At 41.7% G+C, this 14,334-nt stretch overlaps 1 non-coding gene and 1 pseudogene across 1 annotated transcript; both read right to left on the bottom strand.

The window, feature by feature from the left end:
- Positions 1-7,225: 7,225 nt before the first annotated feature.
- On the bottom strand, positions 7,226-7,389 carry LOC132134416 (U1 spliceosomal RNA). The gene has a single exon (XR_009429570.1). It is a non-coding gene; the product is annotated as a U1 spliceosomal RNA (small nuclear RNA).
- Positions 7,390-7,740: 351 nt separating this feature from the next.
- On the bottom strand, positions 7,741-7,917 carry LOC132134423 (U2 spliceosomal RNA; annotated as a pseudogene).
- Between the last annotated feature and the right edge of the window lie 6,417 nt (positions 7,918-14,334).

The raw sequence follows: 14,334 nt of genomic DNA, 5'->3' as shown, positions 1-14,334 counted from the left end.
CCAAGGAAATAGTACCATTTGTAGTTTATTAGACTAGAAAATTATAGTAATATAATTATACATATACACACACATATTATGTATGTATATATATATATATATATATATATATATATATATATATATATATATATATATATATATATATATAATTTATTATATATTTAATTTAATTTAATTTAATTTAATTTAATATAATAATAATAATAATAATAATAATGTTTGTTAGTGTTTACCTCTATGTTATCGACCTGACTCACCTGGTCCTTCTCTTGTGCTTTCTTTTTGCAGATCAGCTCATTGAGGAGTCCAGGGCCAACTGGGAGGGCATCAACCCCACTCCGAAATTAATAAATAATGTGTCCTCAAAGATTTTTAGAATAAAAAATTTTATTTCATATATGTCAGCTGGCCAGACCAATCTGGCCAGCTTGATGTTTTTGGACAACAGGGCAAAGGTCCGGTCCTGGCTGTCTTTTTTAAAGAAATGCAACATTGCAGAGCCAACTGTGCACCATTACCTAAAAAATGTGGCACAGTTCCTCAAATATCTTAATGAGACCCCGCCGCCCACATGCCGGCTCTCCCGTGTGGCTTTCATTGGGATTAGGAGGGAAATCCAGAACTTGACCCGCCCAGTAAAGCGCAGCGTGGCAGTCCACGAGCTGGCTGTAAAACAAGCCAAGGAGGCCCGCCTGATCCCTAAAGCCACACTGCGAGCTTGCCGGGACTCTGCCAAAAAAATTATTTCTGAGATTCTGGGTAAGTTTTTGAATCCTTTCTCCTCTCATTATTTGGCGATCAATGTGATCCTTTATGCTTCTCTTTTTTTCTGTGAAGATCGTCTGAAGACTAGTCCTGAGAAAAAGGACCAATGGTCTTTTTATGGACACCTCACCACTTACTGGGCCAGCATTTATGGTCACCGTGGAGGGGTGTTCCAAAATGTAACAATTAAAGAGGTGGAGGATGCCCGTGCGACAGCTACAGAAGGCCACTTTGTCATTAATGTGAGTGGTTCTCTTTCTCTCTGTCTCTCGTTGTCCACATGGTTTTCTTTAAAATAAAACTCAGCTTATGCCACTTCTCACTGTTTCTAAAGATATCAGCCCACAAGACCAACCAGGCCTTTGGTGCAGCCGAGCTGGCCCTGGACCAGGAGGAGTATGGGTGGCTTGAGGAATTCCTTTCACTCCGGTCCAACTTGGTAGGGGGACGAGTTGCAAACTACTTCTTCTTTACCTCAAAGGCCAGCTCCTGCAAAAACTTGAACAAGTATTTTCAGGATGCGTGGGCGAGCATGGGGTTACCAGGCACACCCACATTTACTGATGTGAGGACTGCCATCGCCACCCATGTAAGCATTCCTGTACTTGTCCCGGCTTTATGAGTTTCTGGTGTGTGTTTTTCTAACTCTTTGCCTATGCTGTTCTCTCTCCAAAAAGGCAAAGAACACTCACTGCCCGGAAGATAGGCACAAAGTGGCACAGTTCATGTGCCACGACACCACCACAGCTGACAGGTTTTATGCCCTCAACCTTAATGCAAAGCAGGCAGCAGAACACCGTCGCCTCTTTGATACAGCTGTGGTGGGTGAGGAAGCTGATAGTCCAAGGCAGCAAGGTGCCAAGAGAAGAAAGACGACAAAACCCCACAAGATGCCAGCTGAGGAAAAGTCCTCATCCACCAGCCCAACGCTCTCCGACAGCCCTCCCGATGCCGAAGAAGGCCAGAAGTCTGGGAAATCTGCTTCAGTAAGTACAATTTCCCATGGATTGGTTTAACTGTTTGTGACAAGTAGACATGTTCACTAACACTTTGCCTTTCTTATTATTTCTATAAGGAAAGAAGCACATTAATGAAGATGGTCCTCAGACGCAGACTGATGGTGAAGAACTCCCCACTTAAATCACCACAGGAAATAGCGTCTAAAAAGCTGGTGCAGCAAGTAAAAAAAGAGACTGGAGAAATTTAAAAAAAAATCCCGTAAATAATTTATGTAGCTATTTAAATTGTTTGTTTTGATGTTTTTTATGATAATTGTTCTACTCCTTTTATTTCTACGATAAAAAAGTAAGGTTATCTTTTTATTTGTTTTGATAGCCTGTTCCATTTTTCTTTTTTCTTTTTTTTGTAAATAGTTATAGTTAAGGTTAATATCAGTTTGCTCTGAATCTTTCTGAACATGTTTATTTATTTATTTTATTTTTCTTATATAATGCATGTTTCCTATTATACTTTTTATATATTGTGTTTTTTTTGTACAGAACTTTGAGGCATTTTTGATTTTGACTTTACAATGTCTGCAAAACAAAAAGTTCAATAAATATTTGAAATTGAATTAAGGTGTCATTACTTTACACACACTCACACACACTCACACACACACACACACACACACACAAATATATATTACATGTAATAAAAATAATTTAAACATATTTATATATTGTGTGTGTAAATAAAAAGGTATATGTAATGAATACATAATAAATATATAGTATTTCTATACATAAAATGTTTAATAAAAACATATTTTACTATATTTTGAATAACTTGAAATTAGGATGTTTTCACATAAATACACTTCTATTTCAAATGTATTCAGGCCGATCATCATAACCAGTTAAACTGATTATTAGACTAGAAGTTGAATGAGAAATAGACTGAAATAGTGAAATGTATTGTTTATTAGACTAGAAAAGGAATGAGAAATAGACTGGTAAGTGACCAAGGAAATAGTACTTTTTGTAGTTTATTAGACTAAAAGTTTTGAATAAGAAATAGACTGGCAAGGGATCAAGGAAATAGTGCCATATGTAGTTTATTAGACTATAAAATTAATGAGAAATAGACTGGCAAGTGATCCATGAAATAGTGCCATATGTTTTCACATTAATACACTTCTATTTCAAATTTATTCAGGCCGATCATCATCACCAGTTAAACTGATTATTAAACTAGAAGTTGAATGAGAAATAGACTGAAATAGTGAAATGTATTGTTTATTAGACTAGAAAAGGAATGAGAAATAGACTGGTAAGTGACCAAGGAAACAGTACTTTTTGTAGTTTATTAGACTAAAAGTTTTGAATAAGAAATAGACTGGCAAGTGATCAAGGAAATAGTGCCATATGTAGTTTATTAGACTATGAAATGAATGAGAAATAGACTGGCAAGTGATCCATGAAATAGTGCCATATGTTTTCACATTAATACACTTCTATTTCAAATGTATTCAGGCCGATCATCATAACCAGGTAAACTGATTATTAGACTAGAAGTTGAATGAGAAATAGACTGAAATAGTGAAATGTATTGTTTATTAGACTAGAAAAGGAATGAGAAATAGTCTGGTAAGTGACCAAGGACATAGTACTTTTTGTAGCTTATTAGACTAAAAGTTTGAATAAGAAATACACTGGCAAGTGATCAAGGAAATAGTGCCATATGTAGTTTATTAGACTATGAAATGAATGAGAAATAGACTGGCAAGTGATCCATGAAATAGTGCCATATGTTTTCACATTAATACACTTCTATTTCAAATGTATTCAGGCCGATCATCATAACCAGTTAAACTGATTATTAGACTAGAAGTTGAATGAGAAATAGACTGATATAGTGAAATGTATTGTTTATTAGACTAGAAAAGGAATGAGAAATAGACTGGTAAGTGACCAAGGAAATAGTACTTTTTGTAGTTTATTAGACTAAAAGTTTTGAATAAGAAATAGACTGGCAAGTGATCCATGAAATAGTGCCATATGTTTTCACATTAATACACATCTATTTCAAACTTATTCAGGCCGATCATCATCACCAGTTAAACTGATTATTAGACTAGAAGTTGAATGAGAAATAGACTGAAATAGTGAAATGTATTGTTTATTAGACTAGAAAAGGAATGAGAAATAGACTGGTAAGTGACCAAGGAAATAGTACTTTTTGTAGTTTATTAGACTAAAAGTTTTGAATGAGAAATAGACTGGCAAGTGATCAAGGAAATAGTGCCATATGTAGTTTATTAGACTAGAAAATTAATGAGAAATAGACTGGCAAGTGATCCATGAAATAGTGCCATAGGTAGTTCATTAGACTATGAGTGGAATGAGAAATTGACTGGTCAGTGACCAAGGAAATAGTCCCATTTGAAGTTGTTTGGACTAAAAGTGGAATGAGAAATAGACTGCAAAGTGTGCACTCTTGTTTTATAAAACGTATTTTACAATACATTATGGATAAATTGGAATTAGGAAGATTTCAAATAAAGTAACTGTTAAGTGACAAATGAAATAGCCCCATGTGTAGTTCATTAGACTAGAAGTGATTTGAGAAATAGACTGACAATAAAAAACTATTGCTATTTAATATACTGCAAGACTTGCAACATTTGTGGTGCAAATTAACCAAAATCCAACAGTTTTTTCTATGCATATTTCTACAGTATTATGGGATAAAACTTACAAAAATGGATTCCTCTGAGTGCCCTGAGTACAGTACAACTGTTTTCTCTAGGCCTCATAAAAAAAATTTTCTTCCGACTTCCACCCCCCTCGAGCTGCCTTCTCTAGCCGGGGAGGGTGCACCCTGGCCGGCATGGATGAGTAGGTGCGAGGGGGGTGGATGGTACTATTTTCTTGCTAATATCTCCGCGAAGCGGTGGACCCCGGGGCTGAAATTACCTACCGTATGCGACCACCCTCGAGTTCCTGGGTGGTCCGGTTCCTGAGTTATAACGGTTCAAATCCCACATTTTGGGGGGCCGTAACTCGGACGCCCGGGGTCATAGGAACATGGGGCTGGTGTCGTCGGATAGAGCTCCCAAAGGTCTAATTTTGACCAGAGTTTGGTGTTGTTTCCCTTCTTTCCGAGTGAGTTATGGCCGGTCAAATTTTGGGACTTTTTGCATTTGCGGGTCCATATCTCTGGCCCCCGGGGGTCTATCGACTTGGGGGAGGTGGCTTCAGAGAGGGCCCTTCGAGGGCTATCAAGTCACCAAGTTTCAAGTCGCTAGAACTCTTCCTTCCATTTGACTATCAAAAATGTGGGGAGCCATAACTCCGCCCCCGGGGTGTTATGGATGGGGGGGCAGCGGTGTTCGGTAGGCCTTCTGGAGTTCTTACTCTGACCCGAGTTTGGTGCAGTTTGGCCCCGTTTTGGCGGAGTTACAGCTTGGCAAAGTCTGTGACATTTTGGTTAACATTCACCACAATTTTGGATATGTCCGCAAATGTTCCGGATGTGATCCGTGGTCATTCCGTGAATATAATGGTCAAATGGACAAATAGTGGGTTCGTGGGACCCAGGGTGGGGGTCCGCAAGTGGTCCGCAGATGATCCGCAGTCATTGTGTGAACATAATGGTCAAATGGACAAATAGTGGGTTCGTGGGACCCAGGGTGGGGGTCCGCAAGTGGTCCGCAGATGATCCGCAGTCATTGTGTGAATATAATGGTCAAATGGACATATACGGGGTTCGTGGGACCCAGGGTGGGGGTCCGCAAGGGGTCTGCAGATGATCCGCAGTCATTGTGTGAATATAATGGTCAAATGGACAAATAATGGGTTCGTGGGACCCGGGTTGGGGGTCCGACGGGGGTCCGCATCGGTTCCGTGGTCATTCTGTAACTTTAAAGGTCAAATGGACAAATATAGGTTTCGTGGGCAAAAAAATCGTACACCCCCCATTCGGGTAAATGCCACTGTTTTAAACCTGAGGTGTACTGCTCCGTGCGCCACCCTGTGGAGAAGTGCTGAATGGCATGTAGGGGCCTCAAATCTGGGTGGGCTTCCGCGGGGCCCCTCGGGGGTCCAGATCCTCCTGCGCCGGTCAGGGGTCTCCCGTGGGCCGGCGCGGTCCGGCAGACATCGACGCCGCGTCCGTCAAAAATTTTTTAGGGTCAGCGCGCAGGTCCCCTTAACCCACGTACACGAGCCCTCAAACTTATACCTGAATGGACGCTCCAAAAAAAAAGGACTTTCTGGAGAAGTCAAGACGTGACATCCCTAGGAGCTTGCCATTCACCTCTTTAAAACAAAAGCGCACGCTGTGGTGCCTCCGCACGCCGGCACGGGCAGCCGACATGATGGAGGCACCAACAGCCTAGAAACTTAAAACAACAATAAATACAATAATAAATAACCAAATAAATAATTAAAAGACCTTACCTTAAAACGTGTTGGAGCCCGAAGCAGCAGAGTTCAATGTACCTCTCGAAGTTGTGTGACTCAAGATATAAAAAGATCTCGAGTCAGGAAACCTCCAAGAGGCGATCACAGTCTAAACCGTCTGACAAGGTACGTGATCTTAGCCAAAAGGCCGAGAAGCGATGCCGCTAAGACGCAGCGGGCAGGAAGCCGGACACGGCGATGCCCATCTCGGCTTTGGTAAGTCTGGGGGACCTAAAAATGCTGGGGGATGGTAGTACCCTCCCCTGTCTGCAACGTCACCGGGACTCGTCACGCTCGGCCTGACGCTGGCACTGCAGCGACGGAAAGTACGGCATCGCTCGTAACTCCCAAACGGTTCGTCGCAGAGCCACGTGCCTTATGTAATGGGAATCCTTGGCTCGAGCCGAACCAGACGCAGGTCTCAGATTGGCTCGTCGCTCTGACAAAATTTTCGGGTATTTGGGATTTTGTCGAAAACCTTCTTTTGCAACCTAGCGCCAGGTATTTGGCCCAGTCCCACCCAAAGCAGCACAGAAAGCTTCTCTGGAGTCTGCCTGTCAATAATCATCCCAAAAAAGTGGAAATTTCCATTCACCTTGGCGAGGGGACCTCAAAACGTGCTAACGTGGCGTGTCCGAGATGGCTCGAATGGCTATAACTCCAGGAAGGAATGAGATCCCTTCACCCAAATCGGCACACCTGTGCAGGGGCTCAGTCAGAAGCAAGGTGAAAAAGGGCGCTACGACAGGCCACTCGGTGGCGCTGTAAGCGACAACAAAATTAATACCAATTGAAAAAGGACAACCAAACAACATGGAGACAGCTACAGCTAGGCTGCAGTCAGTCCAATGGACTTTCAAAGTAAGGTCTGTGCTATATTCGAACTGAACCACCCACCAGGGTCCGATTTTTCAAGAGCGTAAAAATCGGTGAAAGCGTTGTTTCACAGGCGCACAACACATACCTCGCATGTGACAGAACTCCCCATTCTGAAACGCAAAAAAAAAAAAAACCTGGAAAAAACCTCTTCTGCTTTGTTTCACCAACAATTTCAGGGGAGAGCACGAACGCAGTCCCCCACTACCATAAATTATGCAGTCGAGATTCCCGCATTTGGGGAATTCGCAGGGGTCAGCATGGCCGGAGTGCAATGGGCAAGCCTCGCCCTGGGTGAACCGCCTTCTTGATCATGGTGTCTCCCCTGCCAGGTTAGTATGAAGGCCCAGGCGGTCAGCCAGAGGTACGATTTGCGTCTCTACCGTCCACACCAACGGTTAGCCCCCCTCCAGGAAAGGAAGGACGGGTGCCTTCCATTACTGGCCTGGAAACTGCCAAGCTCATGGGCCGGTGCTTCCCAACGCCGGTTTTAGATGACACTCTTTAACCAAACACACCTGATTCGATGCATCACCTCGTCTGTGAAAGACCTCAGGTGGGTGCATCGTTCGTGGAAGAGTCCAAGACCCCAGGAGGGCGCATCAGGAAAAAAGTTCGCAATACACCACAGCATGGCAGATCTCATTCCTTGTTCTGCTATTCGACACAATAAACGGCAATCCCCAAAAAGGGAAAGCACACCGTTCCTGGAGAAACTGCAATACCAGGCCGATCCTTGGAGTGGACGGAGCAAGCCCCGGCTCCAGCTCCGTGATCTAAAAATCCATTTAATATGTAGTCCCCGGATGGGGGACGTATCAGATATTAAACTGATAAGAACAGATTTTTTTTCTTTCAAAAAAGTTTTATTGTCACGAGTTACATTTTTTCCATTTGCATTTTTACTTTCACACACATTTTTCTTTTCAAGCACACATTAAAACAAGCCATATAATATATAATAAATACACATGGTAAAATGAAAGAAACAATCATTGTTAAAAAACATTTGATTAAAACCACAGTGTTTTGCTTGTTTTTAAAAGGCCATATTTGGGGTGTGTTTAAAAGGTGCGATTGGTTTCAAAAGTAAAATACATATTTAAAAAAGCAAACAAGCCTCATATGCATGTTAATAAAACCAATTTTATTGATAAAACACAATAAAAACCAATTTATTGGATAAAAACCAATAAAAAAAAATATCGTCGTCCGGTACCCCTGCAGCATTGATGTTACCTTTAGCTCGCATGCATGGAGGGTTACCGTAACGCGCTTCCCCACCAGCAGGTTTCTGGTGGCCCAGATGGCATCCTTGATGACGTTGAGGGTGAGCTAGAGCGAGGTAAATTTCTGTGCCGTCAAGTCCTTCAAGCCCCGGCCCACCCCAAGGATGGCGAGCTGGTACCCGAACTGGGCCCCACCTGCTGGTAGGCACGGGAAATACAGGGGGCCGGTCTTGGCCCACAGGACCCGCGCAGTGCTGCAGTCCCAGAGCAGGTGGTGGACGGTCTCCGGGGAATTGCAGCCGGACCGAGGGCAGATGGGGTTTTTGGCCATGCCTCTGGAGTGCATAACCGCCCTGACCGGGAGGATCTCATGAGCCACCATCCACGATAAGTCCTTGTGCCTTTTCTGGAGAGCAGGGTGAGCCGCATTCCGCCAAACTTGTTTGGCCTCACTTAGTGTGAGGCCCGGAACTGGACTCACCGGTTCCCGGTCCTGCACAACAGAAATGAGAGACTTGTGTTTAGTTAAAATGGTGACATCTTCCATCTCTAAAAGGTATTTCTTTAAAAACTTTTTTATAAAACTGTACTCTTTAGGCAAGTTAAAAGACACTGGGGTTTTCAAATCTACTGGTAAAATTTTCAAAGTTCTTAGGTAAGACCCCATCCAAAATCGCGCCATTGCAGCCGTCTTGTTTTCTTTGGATGGGGTCATGGCATAACTGATGTGCAGGGCGGTGAAGCAGCTGCCTAAAAACAGGTGGGGGTCTGGGAGGCCTTTTCCACCGTTCTCTGGCCTTTTCTTGACTGTCTCCCTCTTCAGGCGCTCCCACTTGGACCCCCACAGGAAGTAAAACACCGCCCTCTCCAGTTTCACCAGGAACTGCCGAGGGGGGCTAAAAACAGAACAAACAAGTAAAATCAGAGGTAAAATCACAGATTTAAAAATTAAAATTTTACCTTCAATCGTCAACTGTCTTAGTCCCCAAAACTCTAGTCTTTTCCTAACTTTCCCTAGCAAGTCAGTCCAGCTTTCCCGTCCTCCACCCTCTTTATCAAATTTAACACCTAAAATTTTAAAATCGTTGTCTTTAAAAACCAAATCAAGTCCTCCTGTGTCCACGTCCCCCCACGGCCCGAAGAGCTGGGCCTCAGACTTGTTTCTATTGAGTTTGGCGCCCGAGGCCCGACCGTACCAGTCAGTCAAGTCCAGTGCTCTTCGTATAGATAAAATGTCTGTGGTTAAAAGAGTAACATCGTCCATGTATAAGGCACAAGTCGCTGTCAGTCCACCCGTCCCAGGAACGTCCAGTCCTTTGATCCATTTATCCTTTCTCAAGATCTGTGCCAGTGGCTCGATACAAGCCACAAACAGGAGAGGAGATAAAGGACATCCCTGACGGACACCACTGTGTATGTTCACAGTTTTGGAAAGATGCCCGTTTACAAGGAATTTGCTGACTAGTCCCTTGTACAGCAGTCCCACCCAGGCTACAAACCTCTTTGGAAAACCCATTTTTTGCAGTACCTGAAAAAGGGACTGGTGCGAGACTGGGTCAAATGCTTTTTCAAAGTCTAAATTTAGGACTACTAGCCGAATATTTCTGTCTCTCGCATAACAGATGGCGTCTCTGATCAGCACTAGGCTGTCTGTTATCTTTCTTCCGGGCACAGAACAAGCTTGATCCGGGTGAATCACGTCCTCTAAAGCCATTGACATGCGTGTTGCTAAAATTTTGCTAAAAAGTTTATAATCAAAATTTAAAAGTGTTATGGGTCTCCAGTTTTTTAAGTCAGTCCGGTCACCTTTTTTGTGAAGTAAAGAAACTATCCCTATTCTAAAACTGTCTGGAAGTCTGTCGAGGGTCTCAAACTCTTTAAAAACTGTCAAAAGCTCTTGTCCTAAAATGTCCCAAAATGTTAGATAAAACTCTAGGGGAAGTCCATCCACTCCTGGGGACTTCCCCTTCTTAAAACCTCCAAGAGCTTTTTGGATTTCTAAGATGTTAAAATCTTGGGTTAAAATCTCATTTTGACAGTCAACCCTTTCCTCAATAAAATTTAAAACTTCTTTTGCAGTGTCAAAGTGTACCTTTTTAAAACTATATAATGCCCCATAAAATTTTTCCACATCCTCTAAAATCTCTTTTGTTGTGTTAACCTCCCTATCCCCTGTTTTAACCCTGGTTAACCCCCCACCCCTTGTTATTATTTTCTTAAAAAAATATCTGGTACACTTTTCGCCTTCTTCTATTTCTCTCTCTTTACTTCTTAAAAGGACCCCTTTACTTTCTATATTGGCTAAAACTGACATTTCTTTTTTTACTTCCTGAATTTCCTCGTTAAAATCAAAACCATTATTTAAAAGATTAAAATACCTTTGTAGTCTTTTCTGGAACCCCAACATGCGTTTCTTTTCCCTACTCTTCTTTTCTTTCCCTATCTTTCTAAAAAACTGTCTTGTCCGGTCCTTTACCATCTCCCACCACTGTGCACGTGTATCGTAAAAGTCTTGGAGGTTCTGCCATTGGCTGAACTGTTCCCTATATTCTAAAACTATATCCTTGTCTTCCAACAGGGAACAGTTCAGCTTCCACAGCCCTCCCCCTACCGTCACACCCATGGGCAGTGAAAGGGTGCAAGACAGCATCATGTGATCAGAGAAAAAGAGGGGGGTTAATGTAGCATCGGTCGGCGGGCAGTCCCTTGTAAAAACGTAGTCGATTCGAGAGGCTTTGGTACCATCACCACTGAACCAGGTGAAGCCCTCCTCTCTTTGATGCAAAATTTTAAAACAGTCGACTAAATTAAAATCTCTGACTAAACCCTGCAATAAAACCGACGTTTTGTCCACTCTAAAATCCTCCCCAACCCTTTTCCTGTCTGTTTTGGATAAAACACAATTAAAATCCCCTGCTACCATTAGGGGGGCCCTACCTAGCATGTGGGGTTGCAAGTCTTCTAAAAGCTCATATCTTTCATTCTTTTCCGTAAAACCATATACATTAAGAACATTAAAATCCCTGTCTAAAAAGGTCAGATTTACTAAAAGTGCCCGGCCTTGCCTCACCACAGTGCTGCCCTTCACCAAGATGTTAGGATTATTAATTAAAACCGCAACTCCGTCATTTTTGTTAAAATTTGATCCGCTCCATATGGAGGCTCCTGCGGACCATAGCTCCTCCATTTTCTTGTACCTAGTTAAAAAGGGCAGAGAACACTCTTGTAATAAAAACAAATCTGACTTAAAAGATTTTAAAAGGGACAAAATACTCTGTGCTCTAATGGTGGACCTCACACTTCTTACATTGATAGTAGAGATGGTGAGGGCCATGAGCAGTAGGGTTAAAAAGGTATAAGACATTTAAAACAGAAGACAGTAAAAAGACTACAAAGATACGATTAAAATCATGTTATATCTTGTTGCATTTGCCTTTCCTTTTCCTCAGACGAGCTGGGATCAGGAGGGCAAATGCCTGTCGCTTCAGAGGCCACAGAGGAAACCTCTTGTGGCTCTTTTGGCGATGATGCTGTTAGCTTAATGTGCAAAAAGGATACCTCATTGGGGGACTCTAGGGGCCACATGCGCTCCAGATCTACCGAATCGATACTATCAAGCTTATATGCTGCCCTAGATTTTTTCTCCTCCGTTACAATCAGAGGAGACCCCGCAGGTCTTTTTTGCACCTGAGCGTTAGGGAGTGAACACTCTGTCTCACTCCCGGTAGATTCCTGCACCCCATCCGAAACTGTTACTAGTGAGGAATTGTTTTTTTCCTCACTTTCCTCTCCTTCCATGACCATTTCCTGTTCCGTTGCCTCCGCCCCTGTGGCCGTCCCACTTCCTCCTTCCTGCCCAATCCCTGAGGCCGGCTGGGAATTTGAAATTCCCGCCAAAACCTCAGGGACCGCCTCCTCTTTCCTTTGTTCATTCGTTTGTTGCCCATGTGGGGCGGCCATTTTGAGCTTGTTGGCAAAACTTTTAGGGCAGTCTCTGTTGAGGTGGTTTGTTTCTCCACAAAGATTGCACCGTCTGCCATTGGTACAATCATCAAACTGTGACCAATTTCTCTACACTTCCCACATACTAACTCTTGGCATGCTTCAGCGAGATGACCAAACCTGCAACCCTTCCTGCAGAGTTTGGTATGTAGCCTCTGTTCTCTCCGAGCACAATCATGGAAGGCAGATGTTTCAGGCCCTGGTAGCCCCCAGCGTCTTCCCATTGTTTAATGGGAATTCGCCAGAAGCATGTCCAAATGCCATCTTCATCTAACACTTTGACAGGCTGGCCTCGAACAGTGCAAAATCTACCCAACCAAACATAAATATCATCTCCAGTCACTGTTTCATTGAACATCCTTACAATCACAGTTTTAAGTGTGTTATCAGAAAGTTTCTCGACAGTGAACATGGAGAACTGGGCTTTAACCCTCTGGAGTCTAAGGGTATTTTTGGGGCCTGGAGAAGTTTTGTCATGCCTTGACATTTGTGCTTTTTTCAGTTTCTTATAAATATCTAAATGGGTAAAGACTAATCTCACTGTAATCAGCACAAACTGGGCTGTAATAATATGTGAATTGCATGTATGTACATGATTGTGTTTTTGAGAAAAAAAATATTATGCGTGGTTAGTGAAAAACTAAAAATGTTAAAACGCTTGAATAAGGCAAAAAAACACATAAAGAACAATGGTTCCCGGGATTTTTGAGAACTGGAGCTTGTAGCCTAGAATTTTTCTTTCTAAATGATGTGAAAATCATCTTGTTTACTCACTCACAGAAAACAATATATTGCTTAAAATTTTCTAAGACACTTTTTGTTGGTAAAAGTCAAATGCGAGTAGGCGTCAACTACCATGAATATCATTGTGATTTACACCTGAGAAGACAAAGGCCTGCATAATGAGCTGCATAATGAGCCTCTCAGTCATCTGTGCCACTGTGAGTGAGGAGTTACAAGAGAGAATGTGAGAACAAAATAAATCTATATAATTTTATGTTTGTAGTTTATTAAGAATATATTTAATTATCCCACAACATAATTTAATATCCACTTGGGGGAGCAGTTAAACAGTTTATTAGAAACAATCAAAGCTGACTTTCAAACAAATTGTTTGGCATGCTTACTCCAGTCACACAATCCTTCAGAAATCCTTTTAACAATCTTATTTTCTACAAAAAAAAAAAAAAAAAACGTTTGTTGTTATTATTATCATCATTATTATTAATGTTGAAAAGAGCTGAGAATATTTTTCTGGGTTTTTAGGGGGAATAAATGGAAAGAAAAGCATTGTTTTTACATTTGTTACAGTTATCTATTTGTTACATTAATATTATTTACATCAAGCTTTCGAAGGGTATAGTGTTGTATATTGTTATTGAAACTTCATAATGTTTCACTTGATTATATATTTAGTCAGGAATTATAGTTCGGAAAAAGTCTAACTAGTAAAACGTTTACACGTTATGTGAAAACTAGTACAAGTATATAAATAAATAAAAAGAGACTTACTCGTGTTTATGATCTCTGCTGAATAAAGTGCTTCATTCTTTTTTTCTGAGGAAATCCATTTCTCAAATCCTCAACCACATCACATCTTTTTGGGGTGAATTATGTGTTATTCCTATCATCGCGAAGAAAACAGTAAAATAAAAAAAACTTGAACAGTCTGGCTGCTTTTTCTTCTGTGTGGGCGTATTCAAGCTGCGCGCTTCAGTTTGAATCTGAATAGCGCGTTCAGCGCGGGGGCGTGGTCACATTAGATATAATGAAGGGAGACATGAAAAACAGACATCGCGTTGTTTTCATATGGATTACTTTATCACAGAATATCTGTTTTCGGCGGCACTTGTTTAGTTTAAAAATAGACATGTCAAGCTTTCTATAGATATCTCTCTCATGTATTTTCGTTGAGTATTCACGGAGTTACAGTTCATTTAAATGACGTGTTTGTAAAAGAAGAACAGCGCAGACAAAGGCTGCAGACAGCGCACCTTGTTTGTTATCTTTATTTTATAAGTGCACAAAGTTTTGTTGTTATTATGTATGTATCC

Source organism: Carassius carassius, unplaced genomic scaffold (genome assembly GCF_963082965.1).
Source record: "Carassius carassius unplaced genomic scaffold, fCarCar2.1 SCAFFOLD_124, whole genome shotgun sequence".
NCBI classification, from domain to species: Eukaryota; Metazoa; Chordata; class Actinopteri; order Cypriniformes; family Cyprinidae; genus Carassius; species Carassius carassius.
This window is presented reverse-complemented; position numbering and strand designations above follow the sequence as displayed.